The 26,203-nt window shown below is 46.5% G+C and overlaps 1 protein-coding gene across 1 annotated transcript in view; it reads left to right on the top strand.

Annotated features, from left to right (window-relative positions):
• Window positions 1-202: 202 nt before the first annotated feature.
• Window positions 203-26,203, top strand: part of CDON (cell adhesion associated, oncogene regulated) — a 120,556-nt gene continuing 94,555 nt past the window's right edge. The window contains exons 1-2 of the mRNA XM_060268305.2: window positions 203-257; window positions 19,008-19,060. The gene's annotated coding sequence lies outside the window, so the exon portion shown is untranslated. The remainder of the gene's footprint in view (window positions 258-19,007; window positions 19,061-26,203) is intronic.

Here is a 26,203-nt window from a genome sequence, read left to right as displayed (position 1 = left end):
CGGATGGTACGGAGCCTAAAAACCCAAGACGAGAACCATCCCTCCTGCTCGCATCATTCCCAAGTAATTTTGTTTTCTCCTTGAGTGAGGTTTTCTTGGCTCCGCATGGAGAACGACTGGGCAAAGAGCCATGGTGGGCTGGGGGGGTGGGTTCTGCTTTGAAGGAAACGTTAAGAAAAAGTGTCTGGTGCCTTAGAGGCGTGATTTGAACAGGAGAGGCTCTGAGACCGGACAAGAATTCACCGACAGAGCAGGAGGTAAGTGAGCACTTCAGCTTTCAGACGGGAAAGCCGCTGAGGTGAATTCGTCCCCTCTTCCTTCTTTCTCTTTCTCTCTCTCTCTTTGCACCTTCTTTTCCCGGTTCCCTCAGGGTGCTCAACCTGAGCTGAAGCTCTTTCACCTTGCTGCTTTCCCGCTCCCTCTTCCCCCCCCCCTGTGAAGCGAGCAGCCTGTCGACAAGCAAACCTGTAGGAAAATATTTGCTCTTCAAACTGCGACAGGAGAGCTGCACTGAGCTGCCTTTCTTACGCTTCAGTTCAGAAGAGCAAAAGGGGAGAGGTTGATGAGAGCATCTAGATTGTGTGGTCGGAGAAGTCTCTCTATACAACGGTAGAAAGATATAGTCCCCGAGGGACCATGAGACCCTCTCAGAAGGGCTCTGGCGGACCTAGAATTGATGGTGGCCTGTTTTACAGTCTAAGCCTCCTCATGTTCCTTCTGTGAGAAAGTCTTGGAGCTCTACGAGGGATTCCTCCAGTCACCAAGGGGCTCTGATCATGCTAAAAGCAATGTGTCGTATGCTGGACAGAGCCCCAAGCTTCTGTCTGCAGTTTAGGATTCAGAGAAGTTGCTTCTGGTTGTCCTTGGGGACAGATCCGCTGCCTGAAGTCAGACAGGTGCAAGCTCGTTTGAGATATTTCAGTAATTAAAACCAGTCCAGGTAATTTGCCTGAATTAATTATCCTAATAAAAGACAAATGCCTCCTCTTGTTTTTCTTCGATGTCTCTTTGCCGGACAAATCAGAGTGTGCTTAGAGGTATGGGTGAGCTGAGGGGTGGAAGGTAAGATCTGTCTTTCCACAAGTGACTCCTTGGAGAACGTTTCGCCGGGCTGTGGGATCTCTGGTGCAGTATTGCCTTTGATCAATATTGCAGTTCCTATGAAGGGTAATGGGTTGTGCTGTGATGTATGCTGTTACAGCTGTGTGAGCATTCAAAGTAGAGGTGAATAGGAAAAGGATACATTGTAATGGTGTGTCAGTGGCCCTTACCTGTGCCCAGGTGTGTGCAGTACCTGAGCACAAAACCTTCCTGCTTTGGGGTCCATTATAATGCCTGAACATCAAACCAGCTGATGTAGGCATACCTATGGCTGACTGACACATCCATTTCCTATATTTCATAAGGTGTAGCAAGCGGGGCTGGATGGTTAGGAGTTTGGGTTTTGTTTCTTCTTATTTCTGTCCAAATGTTCTATATTGAGATCAGTGTAGGAAGCTGGTCCGTTTAGCTCAGTTGCATCTACACCAGGGATAGCCAACGTGGTGTTCTACAGAGGTTGTTGCAATATAAACTCCCATCATCTCCGAGCATTGGCCATGCTGCTTGGGGGCAGCTGAGAATTGTAGGCATGGAGAAAAGCTTAAACTTCCACACATTGTGCATTTCTGCATTCCTGCCATAAATTCAACAATGTCTGGAGGGCAACACTTTAGCTACCCTTAACCCTTAGTCTCCACTGGCTGGAAGTGGTTCATCAGCATTTCAGATAAGGAACTTGCTCAGCTCTACCTGAATATGACAGGGGTGGAATATAGGCTCTTCTGCAAATAAAGCATTTACTCTACCACCTTGGTCCCTTCCCAAGGGTGCACATGGCAAACCTCAAAAATTACATGTCCCAGGTATGTTATGGCAAGGGGAGCCCACAGCATCACATATCTGCTCCAGCATATAGATGTTAAGGAAGGACTGTTCACCCCTAATATTTTGTGCCTTCCCCCTGCTCAGCTTTCCTCTAAAGCAGTAAAAGTAAATGCAGTGTGAGACAGAATATCGGATAGGGTGAACTTGCACAAAAGACCTGAGAACTCTTTCTCACATGGTTTAATGTACACATTTCCATTGTAATTGCACATGTACATGTGCATAAACTCTGCAGTGCTGCACACATAGAATTTCCTGCAGAAATGCATGTTGCTGTATGGATTCTTGACACTACCACCAACCATGATTTTAAAAAACCACACACACAATATAATTCTAGTCCTCAAGCAAAATGAAATAATATTTTAAACCATGCACTGTATCTGCCGGAGGCTCCAGTGTTCAAATGATAGAGTTTTGGTGATTGTTGTCCTTCCCTGTTCACGTATCCCACAACTCACGACTGATCCGTTCCTTGCTTCCTGCCACCCTACTGCTGCTTCCCCCAAATAGTTTATGTTTTGCAAAAAGGTAACACATGGGTCTCAGAGGAAAGTTGAGCCCCATGCTTTACCTTCATACTTCATACTAAATGAACAAAATGATTATAATAAGGGAGCACGTTTACAAAAAATAAAAAGATTATTTATTTACATGATTGAACTCAAGATGTAGGGTAGATGCCATTATTTCTTCCTGATTTAGAACCTGATTTCTAGAACATATTCACTACTTTCCCAACCCCATCAAGTATCCCGGGATCAACAAGAGTTGGTGTGCTCAACAGGGAAGTTGTGAGACTGCATCTATTGGAGTTTGGCACATTATAGAAATGTGGGGAAGGAATATAGCTCAATGGTACATGCTTTGCATATAAGAGGTCCCAGATTCAACCCCTGGCACTTCCAGGTAGGCAGGGGCTGGGGAAGACCCCTGTCTGGAATCCTGGAGAGCTGTTTCTGGTCATTGTAGATCAGAGATGGAGAACCCTCTAGCCCTCCAGATGTTGGTGGACTCCAGCCCCCTTCATCAGCATGGTCCATGATCAGATATGGTGATCCAATGACATCTGGAGGGCCACAGGTTCTCAATCCCTGGTGCAGACCGTACTGAGCTAGAAGAACCAACGGTCTGACTCTGTTTAAGGCAGCATCCTATGTTCCTGGATATATTCTTTGCGGCACAACCATCCAGCCCACTCAATGGCAGCATTATAGTCAACCTGACCATGTGTTCATCTTCCAACATGCTTTCAATCTATGCCCAGTGCATATAGCTCATTCTCCCATGCCCCTGGCAGAAATTCCACACATCTAACAACTGGATGGCAGGCAGAAATCCTGTCCCATTGCTGAATCTGCATGCAAGGAAAGGCTTTGCCTGGTTTCTGCCTTTCATGCAGAGGTAAAAGCCTCAGCAGTCTTGCTGGTGGGGAGAAGCAACCCTGTTCAGTTAGTAGGCTGCATTTTTCACCAGCCTTGACATTCTGTGAATTTGCTGAAAGTCCCAAGACGTGTTGAAATTCCATCAGAAATGGCAGGAATTGAAGGTTGGAGTGGTAAATGAAACATCTCTGATAGGAGGGCAAACTAGGTCACCATTGTGGTTCACTCTAGCCTGTAGATTTCTGTTACAGACAGCTAGGCTCCCCTTTTGAAGCAAAGCATTCTTTCATATGGATGTGAAGTGGCTGTTTCCATACCTTTGGCCAAAACAATACCTCCTGCCATCCCCTAAGAGCAAAAAATGCCAAGAACATTCATTCTGGCATGTGAACTATATGGCAACGGCAGAGCGCGCTGTCATGAGCCAAGGAAAATACCTCCTGACATTCCCTTAGAAAAATAAAGGCCTAGGTTTCCTCGCAATATGAAATAACTTGAATATTAAAAACAAACAGAGGCCCAGTAACAGGGTCGAGATACAAAGAGTAATCCCTCATACAACTGAAGTTTTGCATGCAAATATGTGCTATGGCTATGGGAGCTTCGCTTGTGGTAGCTTCACCCACATACAACCAGAAGTAAGTAGAAGGAGAAATGATGTCACTGGCACTGGCCAGTAGGCAACCACAATACTAATACAATGGCCATCCACCCCCACACACATTCTATTGCATCTGCAATACTTCTTTTTTTAAAAAAAGACAATTTATTAAATTTTCCAATTAAACACATTTAGACAAAAACAAAGCAAACAACCACAAACACAACAACACGTAATAAACATAATAAACACAAAAATTTTCTTCTAAGCATCTTATCAATTATTACAATTTTCTTTGCTCTGCTGAGCTTTGACTTCCCTCCTTCCCCCCAATCGGTTTTCTTATCCATTCCTGTCTCACAGTTTCTCTATTCCTACCTAAAGTCAATTCGTAGGATTTATTTCAGTCCTGCAAGTGTCTTTAAACTTCTACAGTTCTTCTCCATATAGTCTACAAATTTACTCCAATCCTCTTGGAACTTTGACTCTTCCTGGTTTCAGATCCTGCTAGTCAGTCTTGCTAATTCCGCGTAGTCCATCATTTTCGTCTGGCACTCTTCAATCGTCGGTAACTCCTGGGTTTTCCATTTTTGGGCTAACAAAGTCCTAGCCGCAGTTGTTGCATACATAAATAATACTTGATCCCCTTTCACTATCTCTTGTCCTATAAGTCCTAATAGAAAAGCTTCCGGTTTTTTGGGAAAGGTATATTTAAAAATATTTTTTAGTTGCATCTGCAATACTTCTACTCCCTGGGCAAATCAATCACTCAATCAATCAATCCTCAAAGTGCTATCAACTTTCTCGCCTGTATGGATGTATATGTTCATGGCAGGGCCTGACTTTTGCATGGCTGGAACTTATCTCCAGAACAGAGGTAAACCCACACTGGTTGATCTGCACACTTTGCCTTTGGCCTCACCCACCACTTACATGAGGGCCCTGGAAAGTTCAGACTACAGGAAAGCAACGGTTGGGTTGAAAAAGTTCCCCACCCCACTGGGACAGATAGAAGAGGACGCCTTCATCCCAGTATGGCTCCCCTTTATCACATGCATGGCTCAACGAGACAACCCACCAACAGCATACAAATCAATATGGCTTACCTGACCCAACAATCCCACCCACTGCCCTCACAAATGCAAACAAACCTCGCTTCAGCCAACTAGAGACAACCATACCCTGGGCCCCCCAATCCCTCTCACTACCAAGAAAAGGTAAGAAGCAAATAGAAAGAGAACCTGCCCAGTTGACACTGGCCAACCCCCCAAAAAACCCACATGTACACTATACAAAAGAATATAAGTTTCACCACCCCACACCTCCTCTCCTCTCTCTCTCTTCTTCCCCGACTCCATACTGAATACAAAACTAATGTCTCATATATAATGCAACTGATTTGTAGAAAAGTCTTTAAACCAGAAAAAAAGAGACAAGGCACATGCTTTGGTAAACCAAGAAAAGCTTTAATAATAATAATAATAATAATAATAATAATGTTCCCCACTTTAAACAACCTGCAGTGCTAAAGATGAAATACTTATTCTGAGAGCCAAATGGATGCATGGAAGATCGGCACCCTCAATTCTCCAAGCTTATCTTCCCCTCACGACAGTTATCTTCCCACTCTTCTCAGAATCAGAGGCCGACTGGGCAAAGAGATCTGGTGATGGATTGTGGGAAGGCAAGCCATGGGAATGGTGTGGGATCTTCTCAAATGCACACTCACTTTCCACAACACTGAGCCCCATCCCACATTTTGAACACGATGGGGGGCAGACCTAGGCTTAAACCAAGGGATGGAGAACCTTTTTTTAGCCTGAGGGCCACATTCTTCCGTGAGCAACTTTCTGGGGGCCACATGCCAGTGGTGGGTGTGGTCAAAGGGTGTGGCTTTCATCTTTGCTACATTCTGGCCATGCAGGTGCTAGAGGTTTGTATGCAAGTGCCCATATCTCTCTATTCAGTCAGGCAGCAGGTATTATCACATTTCCAGCCAGGCAAAAGCACACAAGGATGGGCTCAGAGTGGGGGTGGCGGCCTAGGGAGAGTTCTGAGGGCCAGAGAGATATTGAGGGCCACAGGCTCCCCATTCCTGGCTTTCTACAGACATCACTGGTAATTTGATCTTCAGTTTTCCTACACCAGATATGCATATGTAACTGTAATATACCTGTAAATCGTTGCATTTCCCTTTGCCTTTGGTCTGCTGAGCTGAAGAGAGTTTTGTTGATGAAAAGCTGTGAAATGCCAGGGGCAGGTCACGTGCTCTTTGCAAGGTACTCTGCATAAGGGTAACACTGCGGTTTGTTTTGGAGCAGCCATGGCATGTGCCAGTGGCCAGGATGCCCAGACGACCAGGGCTATGTTTATAATAACAGTGTTATGTGTGTAGTAAGAGCAGCCTATAAAAGGCAATGCAGGCTGGTGGTTGTAGAGGAGAAATGTAAACATATAGCTGAAAGTTAGAGGCAGACCTGCTGGGCTATGAAGAAACTTGCTTGTGAGATAGAGATGGGATTGAGACTAGAGGAAGCCTAGCGTGGAGGCAGTTTAAGGAGGTCTCTGTCTGCCAAGCAGAAAAACCTCAAAACCTGACAATATTAGGAGTCAGGTCACACAGTCCTTGGCTCTGTCCGTTTGGAATATTGCTGTGAAAATGGTGACAGCCTTGTAGAAATTTCATAAAGCTTTTCTTGAAATCTGACAAGGGATTTGATCTTGCACATTTAGTCTTCTGCTTTCAGATCTACAGCATTTTTTACTTGGGTGCTATCGGCCGACGGTCGACGTTTCTGTGTACTTGTCAAGGATATTTTCACAATATGCTGACCTATCATGCCACTTGCACTCTGATCCTCTGACCTCCATCATGTTGCATCAAAAAGACCCATTTAAGTTATCGAATGTGCCCCCAATTTACAACTTTTCCATTCTAACTCAGAAGAATGGAACGTTTAAGACTACAAAGTCAATGATTCAGTGTTGCGCTGAGCAAGAAAAGGAAAGAAAGGAACATGTGTGACACCACTCAGGGCCTAAATTAATTTAACCAAGTAACTGAGAAAGTGTGGAAGTTGATTGCTTGGGGCCAGGGAAGTGGAATGCATCTTGTATTGGGGCTATCATTTGTGTTGTGTTTATTTTCTTGTAACAGTTTATCTTATCAAAGTTTTTTGGGATGGGGTAAAATGCAGTTTGGAGGTGGAGGCAAGCATTGGAACCAGAAGCCTCTCTGAGCCATGAACACACATACAAGTGATGTACCTCTTTGGCTAGTTATCACTTGCCTAGAATTCTCCATCAGATCATCTGGACACTCACAGCTCCCACTGCCCCTCGCTCAAAAATCTGCCTCTAAAATGCCAAGAATGAGCCCATCTCAAACAAGGGAGGAGGCTGGAGGCCACTATTCCTTTGCACAGGTGTCAAAGCAGAGTGCCTCGAGTGGGATCTCCCCAGATTGACAACACAACATTACACGGAACAGCATCTGCCATCATTCCTGAGCAGGGAGCACAATGTGCGCCCGGAGGCAATCCACAAGGTCAGAGGCCTAACCTCCAAAGACACAGCCCCACGGGCTGGAATGTGTTTCCACAGCAACCTGTTGGGCTTGGATTTCCCCACCCCACCCCAACCGCCTCACTTATCAAGGGGACAGTTTCTGTTTTGGCAGCTAATGGAGCAGCCTGGGAGTGTAACTGGATCCACAGCTGGAATTAAAGTAATGGCCTGGCTTGTTTAAGAAGTTTGATGGATGGGGAACCCCTTGGGGTGAGTGGAGGGGGGGGGCTGGATGCTCAAGGCCGAGTCTCGGGAGCTGGTGCTGAAAGCAGAAGGCCACCTGCCCTTGTTGCTCCAGAGCCCTCCTTCTAATTTGAGTCCCTCCTGGGTTGTTTGTGGTCTGGTGGGTGGTTAGATGCTAACCGGAGAGATCTGATGAGTGGCAGAGCCAAGCTGTTTGCTTTAGCTTGGAGTACTTGCTCGTTCTTTGGTTTCCCCCCCTTTCAAGTGGCAACTGAGGTTGTGTTGTGGGGAATGTGGGCAAACAGGGGTCCGGACAAAGAGGAAGCTGCCATTGAGCCTCAGCGCGGCGGAAGGAGATGCTTGTTCAGCATCTCATATTTCCAGCCAGGGCCTTTGTAGGCGATGAATTTATTTATATTGGGCCATTTCAATGCCACACCCATGATAAATGATAAATGAACATCACAGTGCCTAAAAGGTCAATTCTCCCTGGTCACTGCTATTGAGAATGCTCACTGTGCTAGTCCAGTGTTCCAATTTTGGGGGGAAATGCATAATGTTATCTGCAAGATCCTCCTCAATTTTAGTCCCATCTCAAACATGGTAGCCTTTTTAAAAACAGTAGCTGAGGAGGCCAGCACAGAGGGGAAAGGGGGTGGTTCCCCTCCGTCCCTCCTTATGATTTAAGTCATAGGCCTATTTTATGTATATTTGATCTTCCCGGGCTGCCCCTTATGGCATGTCATGGTCATGTGGCCTTACACTCGACCAGTTTCCATCTATATCCATAAGTGTGAGCATCTGTAAACACAGCATCTCTCTGGATTACAGTAGACAGTTAGGCACACCAAAAGCAAGAGCAAAAGAGGAGTCAATTTTGCATAACATTTGCATATTGTAATGTACAGCCACAAGCTGACAAATTATGGGTTGCATCCAATACAGCACTAAGTTGGCACACTTGTCCCACCGGCAAAATGTTTTGTGCGAGAGAAATGTTGTGGCGCAATAGAAGGCTGGTTGCCGGTAGTTTTGTTGTGCAGCAGATTGTGCAATCTATTGTACAATGACTTTCCACCAGTGCAGTTGATGCGATGGGTTGCACAACATTAAAACTCACCTGTCTGCTAGTGCGTTGGCCTTTAATAACAAGAAAACCAAATCCATTGCAGGTGAGTAGCTTTAGTTTCTCTGTACTCCAACAGCCTCCAGCATTCAGGCCTAAGTTCAGTTCAGAGGGAACGAGGGTCTTCTCACCAGGCTGAGTGGTTCACAGCAACCAACTTCCACAGTGAGAATATTGATACTGCACCTGTGAATTCAGGCCCTATGCAAGCCTCTGTCTCCCTTCGCTGTTGTGTGTGTCAGCTTGAGGGTTGCTATGGGAAAGTCTCGGTCTTCTGTGGGAACCTCAGCGCAAAGCTCTGTTCCCCCACTTCCCAACCCCCTGTGTTGTGTCCCGAAGGAGCACCTGGACCTGCACCCCCATGAAGCAGAGAGCGGGGAGCTGTTGTCCTGCAAAAACTGCTCCCCCGGCCCTGTTTGCATGCAAAAGTCTTGCAGCAGGAGACTCTGTAGGCGTGGACCCAGCCCAGCCGGCAGTGGGATTTGCATACATCAAAGCCGCAGACAAGGAGCCTCCCATGTGTTTGTCAGCCTGAGTTAGAGATGATACGGGCCGGAGCTATTGTCTGCCCTTAAGCCATCCCTGAAAAGATCCACTTTCAATATCTGAAATAATTTCTCCCTCGGTTATTAAGAGACGAGTGGCGGCCGCTTACTGAGAGGTCTCCAGCTGTGTAGCCAATGGGGTTTTCATGGCCTTTGGAAGTGAGGCCGGTCCTTTATGAGAAAAGAGAGAGGTTTCCTGTGGGAAGAAAGGTTGGCCAGGGCGTATGTATGTCACTGTGGGTACTATGGACCTTGAGCAGGTTCTGTCACACTTGTCTTGCACTAAGGAGAGGCATGCTGTCATTTCCCAGGCTTGTGGGCGATTCAGATGCACCGCGCATAAGTTGTTTGTCTAGGGAACAGCCAGATGGCCCTAGTTTGAGGAGCTAGGCAAACTGATTCAGCCCTTCCGATGCCCACAGAGGTGTAGGGTAGCTCAAACTGCATGAGCCCTCTTTGGGTTCCACAGAGCTGAAGGAAGCCCACCTGGGACCACTGGGGGTTGCATCCCCTGCCTAGCTGACTCGGGGTGGGCATTTGCACATCACCAAGAAAAGAGGGGTGGTGCTGTGGTCTAAACCACAGAGCCTAGGGCTTGCCGATCAGAAGGTCGGTGGTTCGAATCCCCGCGACGGGGTGAGCTCCGCTCCCGTTGCTCAGTCCCAGCTCCTGCCCACCTAGCAGTTCGAAAGCACGTCAACGTGCAAGTAGATAAATAGGTACCACTCTGGCAGGAGGTAAATGGCGTTTCCGTGTGCTGCTCTGGTTTCACCAGAAGCGGCTTAGCCATGCTGGCCACATGACCCAGAAGCTGTCTGCGGACAAGTGCCAGCTCCCTCAGCTAGTAAAGCGAGATGAGTGCTACAACCCTAGAGTCGTTTGCGACTGGACTTAACTGTCAGGGGTCCTTTACCCCCTTTTTTTAAGAGAGAGAGAGGGAAAGAGGGTGCAGAGCTGCATAAAATTCACACCTGTGAATTCATGTGTATAGATGTGCAAATTTTGAAATAATGACTATGACTGAATTACCTTTCCCCAGAGCAAGGACCTGTGTACCTCCTCAGTATGTTCTCCAGATACCAACTGTAAATGGGCAACCTGGGCACAATTAGGTACATCCACACCATTAAAAGCACTGGTATACCACTTAAACAGTCATGACTTGAATTTGCTGAGAGTTGTTAAGACTCCCTCAGAGAGCTGCAATTCCCAGCACACTTAACAACTTGCCAACAAACTTGGACCAGCCGGACAGTCCTTCAAGTGAAAGATGCCTTCAGAGATGGAGCTGTGGTCTGTCAGTTAGGATCCATGGACCCCCTAAGACGACTCCATGCCACGGGGCTAGGTATGCCCCGTTTGCCCTTTCATGAGATGCTCCAGCATCCCTTGTGGAGTGCCTGCATTGATTCCAGCTAAAGATAAACGGGGTCCTTGCTGAAACCATCTGGGACAGGCACATGTTAGCTAGGGAATTAGTTGCCAAATGTATAACCGGCCTTCCATCTTGAGCTGAAGGCCTCAAGGGGTTCTCCCAGCAAATCCGCAAAAGCAATAAGCTAGGGTGTAAGTAAGTGGCCAACTTGCAGCCCATGAGCTGAAATCAATCCAGGAATTTATATACTGTATACCTAAGTACACGTGTGTTTGTGTTTGTGTGTCAAGTATCAAAATAACTTGAAAGGGCTTGGGTGCTTTGAATTTCAATTTGTGGGATAAGGCACCCTATGCTGTTTTGTCCTAAAGAGCAGAATATGTCGGGCCAGCTTTGGAAACGAACAGACTTGGGGCTGGTGGTTGAGGCTAATGGCTAATGCTAAGCAGTACAGGAATTCCGTCTTCGATTCCATAACTGAATTACACCGGAATGCCCAGTCTCCCGATCCCCTTGGCAACCTGCTGCTGTTCCAACTTGGCAGTAGCTGACAGGTAAAGAATGGGAAGGAAGTGTGCTTGGGTGCAAAACGTTTATCAGTCAGGTGCTGTGACAGTCAGCAGAAACCTGCCTTGGTCAGCGGCTATGCCAGAGACAAAGGGAAGATAGCCCAGGGGTGAGGAGCTAGAGAATAAGGGAGGCCTGGAGGTGAGGCTTTGTTTCCATGGCTACCAGGATGCAAACACTGCTGGGAGCAAAGATGCTAGAGGCAAGGAGCAGCTTCTTAAGAAACCGTTTTTTTGGTGTGTGTGGCCTTTTTGGCTGCGTAATGTGCCTGTTGAATAAATATTTCTCTTTCACTACAATCCAGTGACACTTTCATTGTTTTTACTTCATAAACAAGAAGGCTGAGTTTCTATAACTTTTGTTTGTTTGACTTGTCTCCTTCGCTGTGCTAAAGGCAATGGAAGGGAAAGAGCAGAACACTCCTATTTGGGGCTGGGAAGCGTAATGCCATGTCAGCCTTCCCCAACCAGGAGCCCTCCAGATGTTTCGGACGACAGCAGCTGGGCTGGCTGGAGCTGATGAGAGCTGTGGTCCAAAACATCTGTGTGGCACTGGGTTGCAGGAGGAGGTGCTATTCTGAGTCTGCCACTAGGGCCAAACTGAAAATTGACTTGGAAGTTTGGGGCCCTGAAGTTGGAAAGCCTTTTTTAACTGTTTGGGGGGGTGATGTTTACCATACTTTGTACACAGAACATCATTTGACAGAGGAAGTTGAGCTAAAGGGAGAATGAATTTTAAATACAGGTTGTCAGAATGCCCAGCAGGGAAGAGAGACAGGTCCCCGAAAGCCACAAAAGAGATGTCACTTCTGCACACATTACAATATGCTGTATATAAATGCCAATTACATGTGCCCTTGATGGATTGTTGCAGTGCAGGTACAAACCTCTGGCTGATCTCGGTGTGCGGTTTGCCTTGGAGTCTCCCAGCTTCTTTTCATGAATGTACTGCTTTATGTTATTTGTTAATCAGTAATGGCTAGTGCCCCTTGGGACTGGAAGGATGGAAGACCGGGAGAACAATAGTAGAGCCGACGACAGGCAGGTCCAACTAATTATGGATTCGTCCCCATCCTATTATTATTTATTTATTAAATTTGTATATCACCCTGTACCCACAGGTACTAAGCCTAAGGAGGAGGGCTAGTTGGCAGCCAGTGTCCCGTCCCCCGTCCCCCCCCCCGACTTGTTGTAAGAAAGAAGGCAGGTAGGGGGGCTGGTTGATGGCAGACTGAAGTTGGTGGGGCAATGCCCCATTTGCCCAAATACACCCACCTTCACTGCTATTTATTAATTTTAAGCATTTATAGTCTACCGTACAGGCATCTGGCCTCCCAAAGCAGTTTACGGAATATTCAAAGGATACACTCTCCTTAGAGCTGAATTAAACACAACAGATTAGAAGCCAGATTAAAACCACCACGTGAGTTCAGCAAACGAATCCGGCCGTTGGGGAAAACGCAGATGTTTTTTTTCCAAAGGTCTCACAATATTTTGAACAATGGTGGCCTCTTTAAGAGATCAGCATTGAATCATAGGATTGTAGAGTTGGAAGAGACCAGGAGGATCATCTTATCCAACCCCCTGCAATGCAGGAATCTTTTGCCCAACAACAAACCATGGCTTCAAATTGTGGTTTGGTGATGGTAAACAAACCATATGCTGGAGAACACTGCAAGTGTGTCTGGGGTAGTTTCTAAACACTGTCATGGGGATCAGGCTGAACTAAGGTGGCCATGTGCCCTGTTTTACAGAGGTCAGTCCTCTGTTTGTAGGTGTCCTCTTTTATTTTGAAGGCTTGTCTGGCCCAGGTCTGGTTTAAATATAAATATAAGGAGAGAGGGCAAGAGGGGCCTTGAAGTTCAGACCCTCCAAGTGTCCCTATTTTCCAGGGGCATCCCTGATTTAGGGAAACCATCCCGATTTCTGATTTGATCCCCGGGCCCAAATGTCCCACTTTTCCTTAGGATGTCCCTATTTCCATTGGAGAAATGTTGGAGGGTATGGAGTTATCTGATCCCTGAGCCGTCTGAAGGCAATCCTGTATGTATAGTGAAGGTTTTTTATTGTTCAATATTCTATTATGTTTTTATATATGTGGGAAGCTGCCCAGGGTGGCTGGGGCAACCCAGTAAAGTGTGTGGGGTATAAAGAGTAAAATTATCATTATGGAATGGGACATCCCTATTTTCATTGGAGAAATCTTGGAGGGTATGGAAGTTGCCCATCAGCAGTTATCACGCAGTTAGCAGGCTGGCCAGCCACACAGCTCACCTGGTCACAATGCTCCTCATGATAATATGCCTTGTATTTCTATTAAAATTATTCCAGATCTGCATCTCAACTTATAAAAAAAAAGCCGGTGCACATTTTATGCATAGCTGTGTCCTCTTTTGCCCTTTTTTGTGGATGTTCACATGTGCATGCCCTAAGTGTGTCCCTTTTTTATCTGTGAAATGGAGCCAGGCTCCATGGTGGATCCTGACGGGTGTAAATCTGCGGTGGTGACGGCCAGCAGAAGTCTCCTGAATCTTCACTTGGGTGGTTGGGAGCTAATGCTTCCATTTCCCACAATGCCTCAAGGCAATGCTACATTGCAAGCACAGAGGACAATTTAAATACAGTGGTACCTCGACTTACGAACGACTCGACAACCAAATTTTTCAACTTACGAATGGGGCAAATGGCCACACGCTTACGGATTTCTCAACATCCGAACGGAAACCGCGGCGGTTTTAGATAGGGTTTTTTCGACTTACGAATTTTTAGATGGGGTTGCTTTGACTTACGAATTTTTCCGTTTCCAATGCATTCCTATGGGAAATTGCGTTTCCAATGGCGCTTTTCGACTTACAAATTTTTCAACCTACGAAGGTGCCTTTGGAACGGATTAAATTCGTAAGTCGAGGCATCACTGTAGCAGCTTCCAGAACCAACTGCTTTGTTGAAGGGGAGGAACAGAGCATGCATCAGCTGTGCAAGGGTGCCACAAACTGATTTCATGCCTAAAACAGAATTAATGTTTTTTAGGGGCTGCCTATGGTACTGGTACTCATTTGCTAACTTGAGCATGAGACTCCGAATCTCAGGATCATAGGTTCAAGCACCATGCTGGGCACAAGATTCATACATTGCAGAGGGTTGGTCTATAACATGGGTAGGCAAACTAAGGCCCAGGGCCCGGATCCGGCCCAATCGCCTTCTAAATCCAGCCCGTGGACGGTCTGGGAATCAGCATGCTTTTACCTGAGTAGAATGTGTCCTTTTATTTAAAATGCATCTCTGGGTTATTTGTGGGACCTGCCTGGTGTTTTTACATGAATAGAATGTGTGCTTTTATTTAAAATGCATCTCTGGGTTATTTGTGGGGCATAGGAATTCGTTCATATTTTTTCCCCAAAAATATAGTCCGGCCCCCCACAAGGTCTGAGGGACAGTGGACCGGCCCCCTGCTGAAAAAGTTTGCTGCCCCCTGATCTAAAATGTATGGCCCTTGTGATCCTTTCCAACTCTATGATTCTATGATTCTCTACCTCCCCAGCTTCTGGAGTCCTGCACATCTCAACATATCCCATTTTCTTTATCAGGTTTGGTCACCTTTCCCAGCTCCTCCTCCCGTTTTCTTTACCTCCAGTGGAGCACTCTCTTCCAACTACTGTATCTCTTATTGGTTTTCTTGCTTCTCAGTCCTCTGCCTCCTCTCTTTTTCTTGGGTTCTCCTGCTGGCTCTACCTCTCCATACCTAGACCTTCCTCCCAACATCCTGTTCTCACAGTGGCCAGCCAAATGCCCACGGGAAACCCACAGGCAGGTTCTGAGCACAAGAGCATTCTCCCCTTCCTTTGGTTTCCAGCAACTGGTCTTCAGAAGCGTTGCTGCCTCTGACTATCTGAAGCTGTGCTTAGGCTGCGTTTTTAACCTTTCCTGCAAAAACTTTGATGCCACTGCCAGACGTGTAGCTGCTCTCTATCATATATGCAAGAACACCCTATCAGTGATTATTCTCTGATCTCTCCCGCAGGCCTCTTCCCCTCCTTCAGTTCTGAAAAATATGCCAAATGCTCTAAAGTAGGGCAGAGGTTGGGGAGGGGGTGTTATTGGGGGGGGGGGTTGTCATATTTTGCTGGTCCTAAGGCCCCAGATTACCTTAATCCTGTTCTGTGTATAAGGAGATGAGACAGTAAGGAAATTGTCTCTTTTTCAATTCCTGGAGGAGTCGAGAGATTTTGTTTGAAGACAGTTCTTAATTTCCTGCCTTGCGTGCTTCAAAGCTGAGGTATGCCTTAGGGAGTTTTTGGGGACTGCGCTGCTTGCAAGAGCTCAGGAAGCAGAGCTTGTGGGGAAAATGACAGCTGCAATTTTAATATGATGACTGCTTTTCAAATGAGCTCAATTACGGACGCGGGGCTGTTGCCCTGTTGACAGTGTTGGTTAAAAACTAGAAGAACAACTCCATCGGATAGAGGGAAAGCAACCGGGTTAAAGGACAAACGCTGAAACAGGCCTCTTGCTAAGACTTCATACACACACACACACACATACCGGTATATAAGAGAGAGAGATTTCTTGGCTTACAAAAGTATGTGCAATGTCTCTTTTTTCAAGTTACATTTTCTACAAATCAGTTTCATTTGTTGAGACATTAGTGTTACATTAGGAAGAAAAGGAGGAAAGAGGTAGAGGGGGGAATGGTGAGTGGGGTGGGGTCAGGTGGCGATGCTTCTATTCTACTTGGTGTATGTGTGGGGTTTTGTGTCAGGGTCGCCTGTGCAGGTTCTCTTTACTACAGTCGTACCTCGGTTTAAGTACGCTTCGGTTTGAGTACTTTCAGTTTAAGTACTCCGCGGAACCCGTCTGGAACGGATTAATCCACTTTCCATTACTTTCACTGCGAAAGTTCGCTTCAGGTTAAGTTCGCTTCAGGTTAAATACAGACTTCCGGAACCAATTGTGTACTTAAACCGAGGTACCACTGTATTCGCTTGTACAGTGGTACCTCGGTTTATGAACACAATTGGTTCAGGAAGTCTGTTCATAAACTGAAACGTTCATAAACTGAAGCGAACTTTCCCATTGAAAGTAATGGAAAGTGGATTAATCCGTTCCAGACTGTCCACAGAGTACTTAAACTGAAGCGTTCATAAACTGATGCGAACTTTCCCATTGAAAGTAATGGAAAGTGGATTAATCCGTTCCAGACGGGTCCGCGGAGTACTCAACCTGAAGCTTACTTAACCCGAAGCATGGGTGTAATTGGTTCCGGAAGTCTGTTCATAAACTGAAGCGTTCATAAACTGAAGCGAACTTTCCCATTGAAAGTAATGGAAAGTGAATTAATCCATTCGAGATGGGTCCGCAGCGTTCGTAAACTGAAAATTCATAAACCGAGGTGTTCGTAAACCAAGGTTCTACTGTATCCCTTTGGTAGTGAGAGAGGTTGGGGGTTGGCCTAGGGTGTGATTGGTTGTTTTTTATTGTAACCCATCAACAGCCTTCAAATCAATCTGGCTAACCTTATCCACACACACACACACACACACACACACACACACACACGAAAACAAAGTTTTCTTTCACTTCTGAGTATCTGTAAAAAAAAAAAAAAGGCTGCAATGAATTGCTGGTGAACTGGTGCAATTAATGCTGCTAAAACATTTTGGTTGGCTAAAAGTGTGTGTCTGGTTGATCAGGTAGCAGATTCTTACTTTTTTAATGGTTCTGGCCACATTCACACCAAACATTCAAAGCACGTGGCTTTCCCCGAAGAATCCTGGGAGCCGCAGCTTTTTAAGGGTGTTGGGAACTGAAGCCCCATGGGGGAGGGTAAAACTACAGTTCCCAGTATTCTTGGTGGGGAGAGGAGCATGACTGTTAAAGCGATACAAGTGTGCTTTAAATGTATGGTGCAGATGTGTTCTTTAAAGCTGTAGAGGGTCAAGTGGTTTTTGAGAAGTGGAGAATGCTTCTCAGCTGCATGCCCTCCTGGGCAGCCTTGCAGGGCCTGCACACCACTGATGGGAATGGCCACTGGCAACAGTGGGTGGGGCCAGAGGCAAAAGTAGGTGGAGCAATGGAGACTACTCTTTCTTCTTCAGAGAAGTGTGCATTCCAATCACACACAACTATGAGATTTCTGTTTCTACAGACATAGAGCTACTATACATCTGGGATTTTTACTTTTTGAAATAACTCTATACCCTCCAACATTTCTCCAATGAAAATAGGGGCATCCTAAGGAAAAGCAGGGGATTGGGAGGGTCTGAAATTTATGCAGATTTAAAGTCTGATGTATTGAGTAATCAACTATTCTTCCTCCGATTCTTTGACTTTAATCACAGGACTGTGCTTAGGTTCAGTCAGAGTTGAATACCACTGTTCGAGGAAGTCCAATGTCTGTTCCATCCACATTGGATCAGTTTTTATTATTACGGCCTGAGGAGGTGGACAAGCTGCTTGAAGAAGTGCAGCCAACTGCTTGCCTCCTTGGCCCTAGCCCATTTTGGATCCTTAGAGCTACCTGTAAGAGGATGACTGGGCGAGTCCAGAGAGTGATTAGTGTTTCACAGAAGGAAGAGGAGGAAATGCCATTGGCACTGAAGGAGGAAGTAGTGTCTTAAGAAGACCTCCGTGGACCCCAAAGTGTTAAAATAATGATTGCCCGGTGGTCAATAGCCCTTCTGGGTGCAAGATGCTAGGGTAGATGGTAGCAGTTCAGCTTCAGGCATTCTTTGAGGAAACTGCCTACTTGTATCTGTTCTAGTCTACCTTGATCATGGCACTAAAACTGCTTTGATCAGGAGAAAGATGGGGCAGTACAAGCCTTGATCTCTTGGCAATTCCTGATACTGTCAACCTCAAGAAGGTAGAAATTGGGGACACTGTGCCGCAGCTAGACTGGTGACTGGGAGTGGCCGCCAAGACCATATAACACCTGAAAGACCTACATTGGCTCCCAATAAGTTTCCGAGCACAATTCAAAGTGTTGGTGCTGACCTTTAAAGCCCTAAAAAGCCTCGGCCCAGTATACCTGAAGCGTCTCCACCCCCATTGTTCAGTCCAGACACTGAGGTCCAGCTCTGAGGGCCTTCCAGCAGTTCCCTCCCTGTGAGAAGTGAGGTTACAGGGAACCAGGCAGAGGGCCTTCTCGGTGGTGGCACTTGCCCTGTTGGACGCCCTCCCATCAGATGTCAAAGAAATAAACAACTATCTGACTTTTAGAAGACATCTGAAGGCAGCCCTGTTTAGGGAAGTTTTGAATGTTTGATGTTTTATTGTGTTTTTAATATTCTGTTGGGAGCCGCTGAGAATGGCATGGTATAAATTATTATTATTATTATTATTATTCCACTCCTACCTCCAGAGCCACTTGCAGAAAGTAGTTATGAGAAGTTAGTGTTCAGTATCACCTCAGCTGCCCTCTGTTGTCCTGCAGGGTTGAATCTTGTCCCCCATGCGGTTAACATCTATAGGAAGCTGCTGGGATCTGCCATGGGATATTTGGAGTGTAGGTGGCACCAACTCTTTGTTCCACCTGAATCAGGCGAAGTGTTTGGAGGCAATGGTGAGGTAGAATTTTCCTCCCCAGTTACGCTCGCAAGACACAGGAGCATTCTTGCGTGGAAACACCACAGGGGGCGTACAGTATGTGTTTGTGCGGCAACTTCCAGTGACAAGTGTAGGTTTCTGCCATCTGGGTACCACACAGCTAATTCTCTTCTCTCTGCTCTCCACAGAGACTTCCTTGGCAAAACTGGACCATTCCAGAAAAGGTACCTAGCCTGGCACGGTAAGTCTGCCTTCGTGGATGCTGCTACAATACTTCCCTCTCTTCCCAATTGCCGCTTAATTCCTTGTGTAAACTCTTCATTTTTGCCACCTCGAGGCATGCTTCCTGTGACCCTGTCCAGTGTTTCCTCTTCCCCCAGCGCGCGCACACACACACACACACACACACACACAAGCATCTGGGAGGTCCCCTGGGAAATCTGCTGCCTTGATCTCTTTTGGGTAAGTGCTAACTGCTGATAATATCTAACAATAAGCATTTCAGGGCAAGGTTAGGGATATTATTATGGCAAAGTGTTCACACTCCTTTACTTGTTGTTGCAGATGGGGTGGGTGGGCTGGGCTGGGCTGGAAGTGGATAGGGATTGAGACCAAATAGGCCTCTTTTCCTGACCTTGCATAAATAGCTGACTTTAGGTCACGGCTGTGCAAACACAATCTTCCTTCCCCTACTTATTTATTTCTTTATTTGTCTAGCTAATGCGGGTTTAGTTCAAATGCTGGCAAAAGGACTGCTAGTCCTCTGTCATGGGCTTCACAGCTAGGCAGGCAGCCACGCCAACCTCTCCTCAAAGTGCCACATTCTCCAAATTCAGGGGTGCACCTTCCCGCACCCTGTCAAACAGCAGAACTCTGTTCCCTGCAACTTCAGCGGGGGAAAAATAATGTCATTTCTGAATTACTCAGCCTGCTGCTTGGGATAGAAGTACTCGGTTCACTCCTGTGCTTGCAGGGGCTGGAGGAGCCAGCTATTCCACATCCCTGTCCTGTTTTCATAGTCCCAAGGAGGAGTTTTCAGGGCAAGGAGGGAAAGAGAACTCCAATAGTCCTCTGTCCTTCCACAGGCATCAGTCAGATTTGGGGGTGGTTTGGCTGCTGTCCTTACAAAAGTAGTTGTAAACACATGCTATTCGTCATGGTTAGGAGTTGTCCCATCTTCAATTCAGATTTTTGTGCATGTGCCTCACCTGGTAAACTACAGAACGATGGGCTGAAGCATCTGCCTAGTACTCTAAGGCCTCGGACTAGCTCTGTCCATCCAATCTGGTCACAGGGCACCTTCTTATTTCACCTGAGCAACAAGACATTCCTGGTGTTGATGTGGCCCTGCATGCACTGCACCTGTGCCCCGCAGCCCTACATTTGGACTTACCTTTGGTTCCAACACCTGCTTTCTTCTAGGCTTGCCTTTGATTCCACTGGTTCCTGGTGTAGATAGTGTCATTATGCAGTTTAGTCAATAGGTGGCGCTGGACTTACCTGTCTCTAGGTGGAGTCAGGCATTTCCTGTTGCTGTTCTGTTCCTGTTGGAGAGAGGCAATAAAGTTCCTGTCCTGTTTCCTGTAGCCTTTAAGTCTTCCATGGTATTCCTTGGTTCTGACTCCCCAAGCTTGCTCCTTGGCTTCGACTCTGTCGATTGGCTCCTGGCTCATCTTGGACATCTGCCTGCGGTTCAGTCTGAACACTCACCTTCCCCAGGTCCTTTGCTCCCTGGATCTTGCCAGTGGGAAAAGGCACCGGTGCTGTTTGGACAGCAGGCACCATCTGCAATAATCAACTAGCTGAACTGGCAACAATCTCCCTGAAACAATAACCCTCATCGTACTTGCCCCTTACCCTCGTGGTCAACTGACCGCCATGCAGGACAAAAGCCTGACAGTGATTGATAAAATCCAGCTGGACTCACCGCGCTTGGCTAATCATTTAAGGAGCCATCCTTATTCCATTTTCACGTGCTTATCCTATCTCAAGGCAAACCTCCCGTTCCTGCCTGTCGGCCAAGCTTCCCAAGCCCAAGACAGATGGCCAAATTGCATCTGCCTTCTGCAATTAAAACAGCAATTCCTGTCACTAGGTACTGCGATGGGAAAATAAGGGACCATCCTTTATTCCTGACCTGGAAAGTTCCCCAAGCAAAACACAGCTCACCCTCTCCAAGCATCTCATAATGAAAACAGCAGGCAACAGAGCAAGCTATTTACACAAGCTGTGCTCTTTTTCCCATGGAGAGGTTGACTGGGTTGGAGCTTCCTTGCACATCCTTGTTTTAAAAAGACATTCTGGGGACTGGCTTGGCTCCAACATTGCATCAATTCTGTTCTACAGACCAGTCAAAGCCTAGTCTCTTTATTTCATGGATGGAGAACCTTCTTTCTGTTGAGGGTCAGGACCCACAAGCTGTTGGTGGGAAGGGCCAAAGGCAGTGGTGGTTAAAAGCTATCAGGGGCTGGGACTGAACACCTTTCTCCCTTCTTCCTCCCCAGTCTCTTCACTGCCCAGCTGTCGGCTGGGGGTCAGACATCTTGCAAAAGGTCTGAACAGATCACTTACACAGGACTTTTGAAATAAGGCTAAGGTCTGTGTGTGGCTGTAGGGCTGTTGGTTGCTCATCATAACCCTACTTTTATATGGCAGAATTCCCTCCTTGCTCTTTCGGCCAGGCTTATCCTAGATTAGGGATGGGGACCTTTTTCAGCCTTGGGGCCACATTCTCTTCGAGGCAACCTCCTGGGGGCCACATGCCAGTGGTGGGCAGAGCAACAAATGTGTATTATACCTTTGCACTCCATCCAGACAAGCAAGAGGCATGATTAGAGTTCAAGGATGCATTCCAGCTAGGTAATAAAACTTGAGGTGTGAAGCAAGGCCAATGAGGGGGGTGTGGCCTTGAGAAGGAGGGTGCCGCTTGTTGTGTCAAGGGACCACGAGGGTCACCTAGTCCAACCCCCTGCAATGTATGAATCTTTTGCCCATCATGGGGCTCGAACCCACAACCCTGAGATTAAGAGTCTCATGCTTTACCAACTGAGCTTTGATGGGCACACTAATTGTGTGTCAATTAGAGTAAAACAGTCTAACTATAAAGTTGGGCTGAAACTTTGGGTGTATTAGTTATATAACAAACTACTGTATGGTGTGTGTTTGTGTGTGTGTGATGCACATCTGTATCAGACTGAAATGTGTAGATGGCATCATGTTGACAAAAAAACCACACATTCTTTAAGAAAATGGGGTTGTTCATAATCACAGCCCCCCCAAATGCTGTAAATCTCCTGCTGTTTAGGTGGTTTGAGCCTTGCTGCAACTAACACAGATACCCCTTTGGAATTAGTTGCTTGATATATTGGTTTGTCATGCTGCGCAGGTGCAAAACCTCTTCTTTGTATACAGTATATCCTACCTGTAGTCTCTTTTCTGGCGCATCATCTGGCGCATCATGTCTTAGGATCTGGCCCCAAGCGTTATTAACACCATTTGTCTTTCATTTTATTAGAAAAACAAACAACCCCCTCTTCATTTAATCACTACAAATAGTGAGCCAAGATGTAGCTGGTCCGGCTCCGCCGAACGCAACAGATTTACACCAGGAATGACTGTGGTCTGCATTGTGTTTTATTCAGCCACAATAAATTTTCTTCTGCAAGTGCTCTGGTGTGGCATGAAAACAGCTGTGTTTTCTTAGGCACCAACAATTTGACTGATATGGTTTTTATTGCCACCACAGAAGCTGTTAGCACGTAAAAGTTACATTAAAGTTTTATAGACCTTGTTGTCTCCTGTGTTAACCTTCATACATCTAAGGAGGGTTTCCAAAGTCCTCTGTCCAGAAAAGGCCGCTGCAGGTCTGAAAGGACCCACACATGCCACGCATTTAGAAAGCTGAGAAAGACAGAATCCACCCTCGGAATGATTCCTGTCCCTCACCTTGCAGAAAACCAGCGGTGCCTCCTGCTTTGGTGCCCCCTTCCCATTAAAAAAACAAAACGCTCCGTCATACAAGTCTCAATCATTATGCCGCATCAGATCATGTCGCTAAGAATGCCATAATGTAACAGGCAGCCGGCCAGGAATAATATTCGCATTCCCACTGGAAATCTCGAAACCCTTTCATTTCACCGCGTCCCCAGATATACTCTCCACAAAGAGGTCATGAAATCTAAACCTCAGTGTATAAACCGCAGGAGGACATCGGCCGAACATGTCAGGCTGGGAGCGAGGGGGTGGGCTGGGGGGGGTAGAGGAGAGAAAAAGGCAAGGGGGGTATCGCATTAAAAATTGCCTTGCCCATTTACAATCTGTTGAAAGTTTAAAGATCGCTTTCTTTGAGGTGACAAAGCGATCTGTCCGCAGCAAACAAAGGCCATTTACCCGAGTGCTTGGTTTTTGATGGTGTGTGCGTGTGCGTGTTTGCGTTTTTGTGGTTGTTGCTTTTTAATGCGCAGAACAAGGGAGACTCTGCAGCCGAGTCAGCTTAGAAGCAAGAATGGTGCCTGAATCGGGGAGACAGGATGATTTGGGAGTGTGGGCTGGCTTGCATTGTTCCCCTTCCTCCTCGCCCCCACCTCCCGTGCTGCCCCCATGCTGATCTGGCTTTGGCAATTTGAAATTGATTATTTTGGATTGTGTGCGTGTGTAGAGCCCCGCCCCTTCTGCCGGCTAATTAAAAAGTGGCCTTGTTGAGGCAGCATGCTTTTAAATTGCTAAGGATTGGCAGGCCGGGCCCAGCAACAAAAAAATCATTAATTCTAATGTGACAGTGTTTCTTTAAGGGGCCCTCATGGTACAGGACAGGGGTCGGATCAAGTTGATTATGGACTCCTGTTCTCATCAATCTCGCGCTCTGCGGGAAGGTAGCGGAAACATAGCTCCAGACTTTGGCTCGCTTTTCAGCTTTGGGCTGAGCTGGGGTCGAGACTGTTTCTCAGGCTCCTCGTTTCTCCTGGGGGGAAGGAAGGGGGGGTCAGAAACTAGGCTCCGCCGCGCACAGCCGAGTGTAATGAAGAGTCAGCCTTCGTCATCTTCGGCGAGATTGCTTTTCAGCGTTAAAAGCGCTCCAGCCAGGAGGACACTGCTGTTATTCAGCTGGGCTGGGTCCGGTCCTGCCGGATTATCCCAGAGCAGGGTGTGAGATATCAAAGTTGGAAGAGCAAGGCAATGTCAGCTCTGCTTTGTGAGATTCACTCCCATGAATGCATGAAAGGCTCCCTGTGCAAACTGCATTAGATGCGCTCCAAATGTTCATTCCTGATTGGTCACGCTCTGACCCGCAGCTGCATTCCCTGGCTGGAGGAGTGAAAGATGCACTGTGGCTTTGTTCTGCCAAAATCAGGCCTTGGAACCATGACAGGACTATCATATTACTGAAATGGAGGGTCATCTGGAGAAAAATGATCCTCGCTGTGGCTCCAGGGGCATGTCCCTCCTCGGGAGAACAAAACACGGAAAGTCCCATCAGATTGGTTTCCGTTGAGACGGGTGCAGTGAATACTGGGTGCAAAACAAGGATCCGGCAGAGGCCCGGCGTCCTGCTCCGTTGGCAACACCCAAGGATACAACTCTCACTTTGAAATTATTTGCTTCTAAATTCTGCTGTGTGGATCTAAACGGTGACTGAACAATATACTTGGCAATGTTTAGGCTTCCTCTAAAATAGATCTTGTCTTTCAGTGACTAATTTGGACTCACTATCATAAACCAAGGTTGGTTGGTTTGTTGTTGTTGTTTAAAAAACAAACCCAACTGGCTTTGATAATTCCATTGTCTGCCCCAAGTGCCCCCCTTTCTTTCAGAGAATATTCTCTTTTATTTTTGTCAAGTTTCTAGTGCTCATTGACATCAGCGCTATGATATGGCAGCTACTGAAAGCACAGCAAAACAGTGGATGGGTTGTGTACAGTGCTTTTTTTTTCTAAAAAAAATGTTTAGGGGTCCTCTCATTCTCCTACTCATATTGAAATACTGCCCCTCAATGAGGCCAAACTTAGATTCACAAAATGTTTAGGGGTATTCGTACCCCTGCATCTCCCCAGGAAAAAAAGGACTGGTTGTGTGTATTCTGAGAATCTGTGCAAATGCAGAATGTCTATGCTAATACTTACCAAAATAAATTAATAAATCCCCCAACACAGCATTTTGTAGCAAAAAGAACCTAAAACACTGCAATAAATCAGTATCAGATAGGCAAATACAAAATGAGCACCGTTTATTCTGAGTGTGGCATTCGGCTTTCATTGTCACAGAATTTGGATGGGGCATTATGACCTAGTGGTCACCAGAGAAGCAGTTTTACTCAATGCGCCTTTTATTGTGGGCATATTCCAGCTGAACCCCAGCTGAAAAGTTTTTAAAACATGCCCTGTCCTATTTAGGGTTGGCCCTTTTTATTGGGGATAATAGGCTGAAATTCAACAGTTCTAGTGAAGCACCCAGGGGTGTGCTATCTCTCTCGTTTTGCCCCTCACAGAGCTACAGTTTGCGGCACCCTTAGCAAAGTACAGTTCCCAGGATTCAAAGAGGGATGGGTGAGAGAATGTGCTTTTAAATATATGGTGTGTATGCAGCATTTGCACCCTAAGGTGCTTCACCTTCAGTCAATCCATTTGTCTCGTTTTTCTGCCACGGTGTGTGTCTTCACAAAACTGCCATTGCTGTTTCTTGCCCACTTGTTTGTGGGGCCAGCCTGGGTCTCTGCCTCTGTCCCTGCAGGTGAATCCCCCATCCAGGAAATATTAACAGTCATTTAGAAACAATAACATTTGTTTGTCAAAGAGCTTTTGCTGCCTATCGGGTATCACTTGAGGCAAAACCTTAACGAGAGACACAATTATGGAACAGCAGCTTTGAAAGTATTTTTATGCTAGCTGTATGAACTGTGCAACAGACCGGCTTGACAATTTGCCAAAAACCTTCTACAGTCGTAGCTTAGTTCTCAAACGTTTTGGCTCCGAAACACCGCAAACCTGGAAGTGACTGTTCTGGTTCGCAAAGTATTTTTGGAAGCCAAACGTCCAACAGGGCTTCTGTGGCTTCCGATTGGCTGCAGGAGCTTCCTGCAGCAAATCAGAAGCCACGCTTTGGTTTCTGAATGCTTTGGAAGTTGAACGAACTTCCGGAATGGATTCCGTTCGACTTCCAAGGTACGACTGTATATGTCTTTGACGGAAAACGAAACCAGCATCTTCCCCTACGACTTTTGCTGAGTTTTCTGCTAGCATATCAGATTAGATCTATAACTCCGCTTTTGTTTCCAAGGAACTCAAGCCAGCATACAATGTCCTCCCCTAAATCATATACCTCACTGGGGCTGTATTTTATCTTCACAACAACCCTATAGGGTTGGTTGAGCTGAGAGATGGCAAGTGGT

This window comes from Zootoca vivipara, chromosome 14 (genome assembly GCF_965207765.1).
Source record: "Zootoca vivipara chromosome 14, rZooViv2.hap1.1, whole genome shotgun sequence".
Lineage (NCBI taxonomy): Eukaryota > Metazoa > Chordata > Lepidosauria > Squamata > Lacertidae > Zootoca > Zootoca vivipara.
The sequence above is the reverse complement of the archived record's forward strand: the minus strand, read 5'-3'. Positions and strand labels throughout refer to the sequence as shown.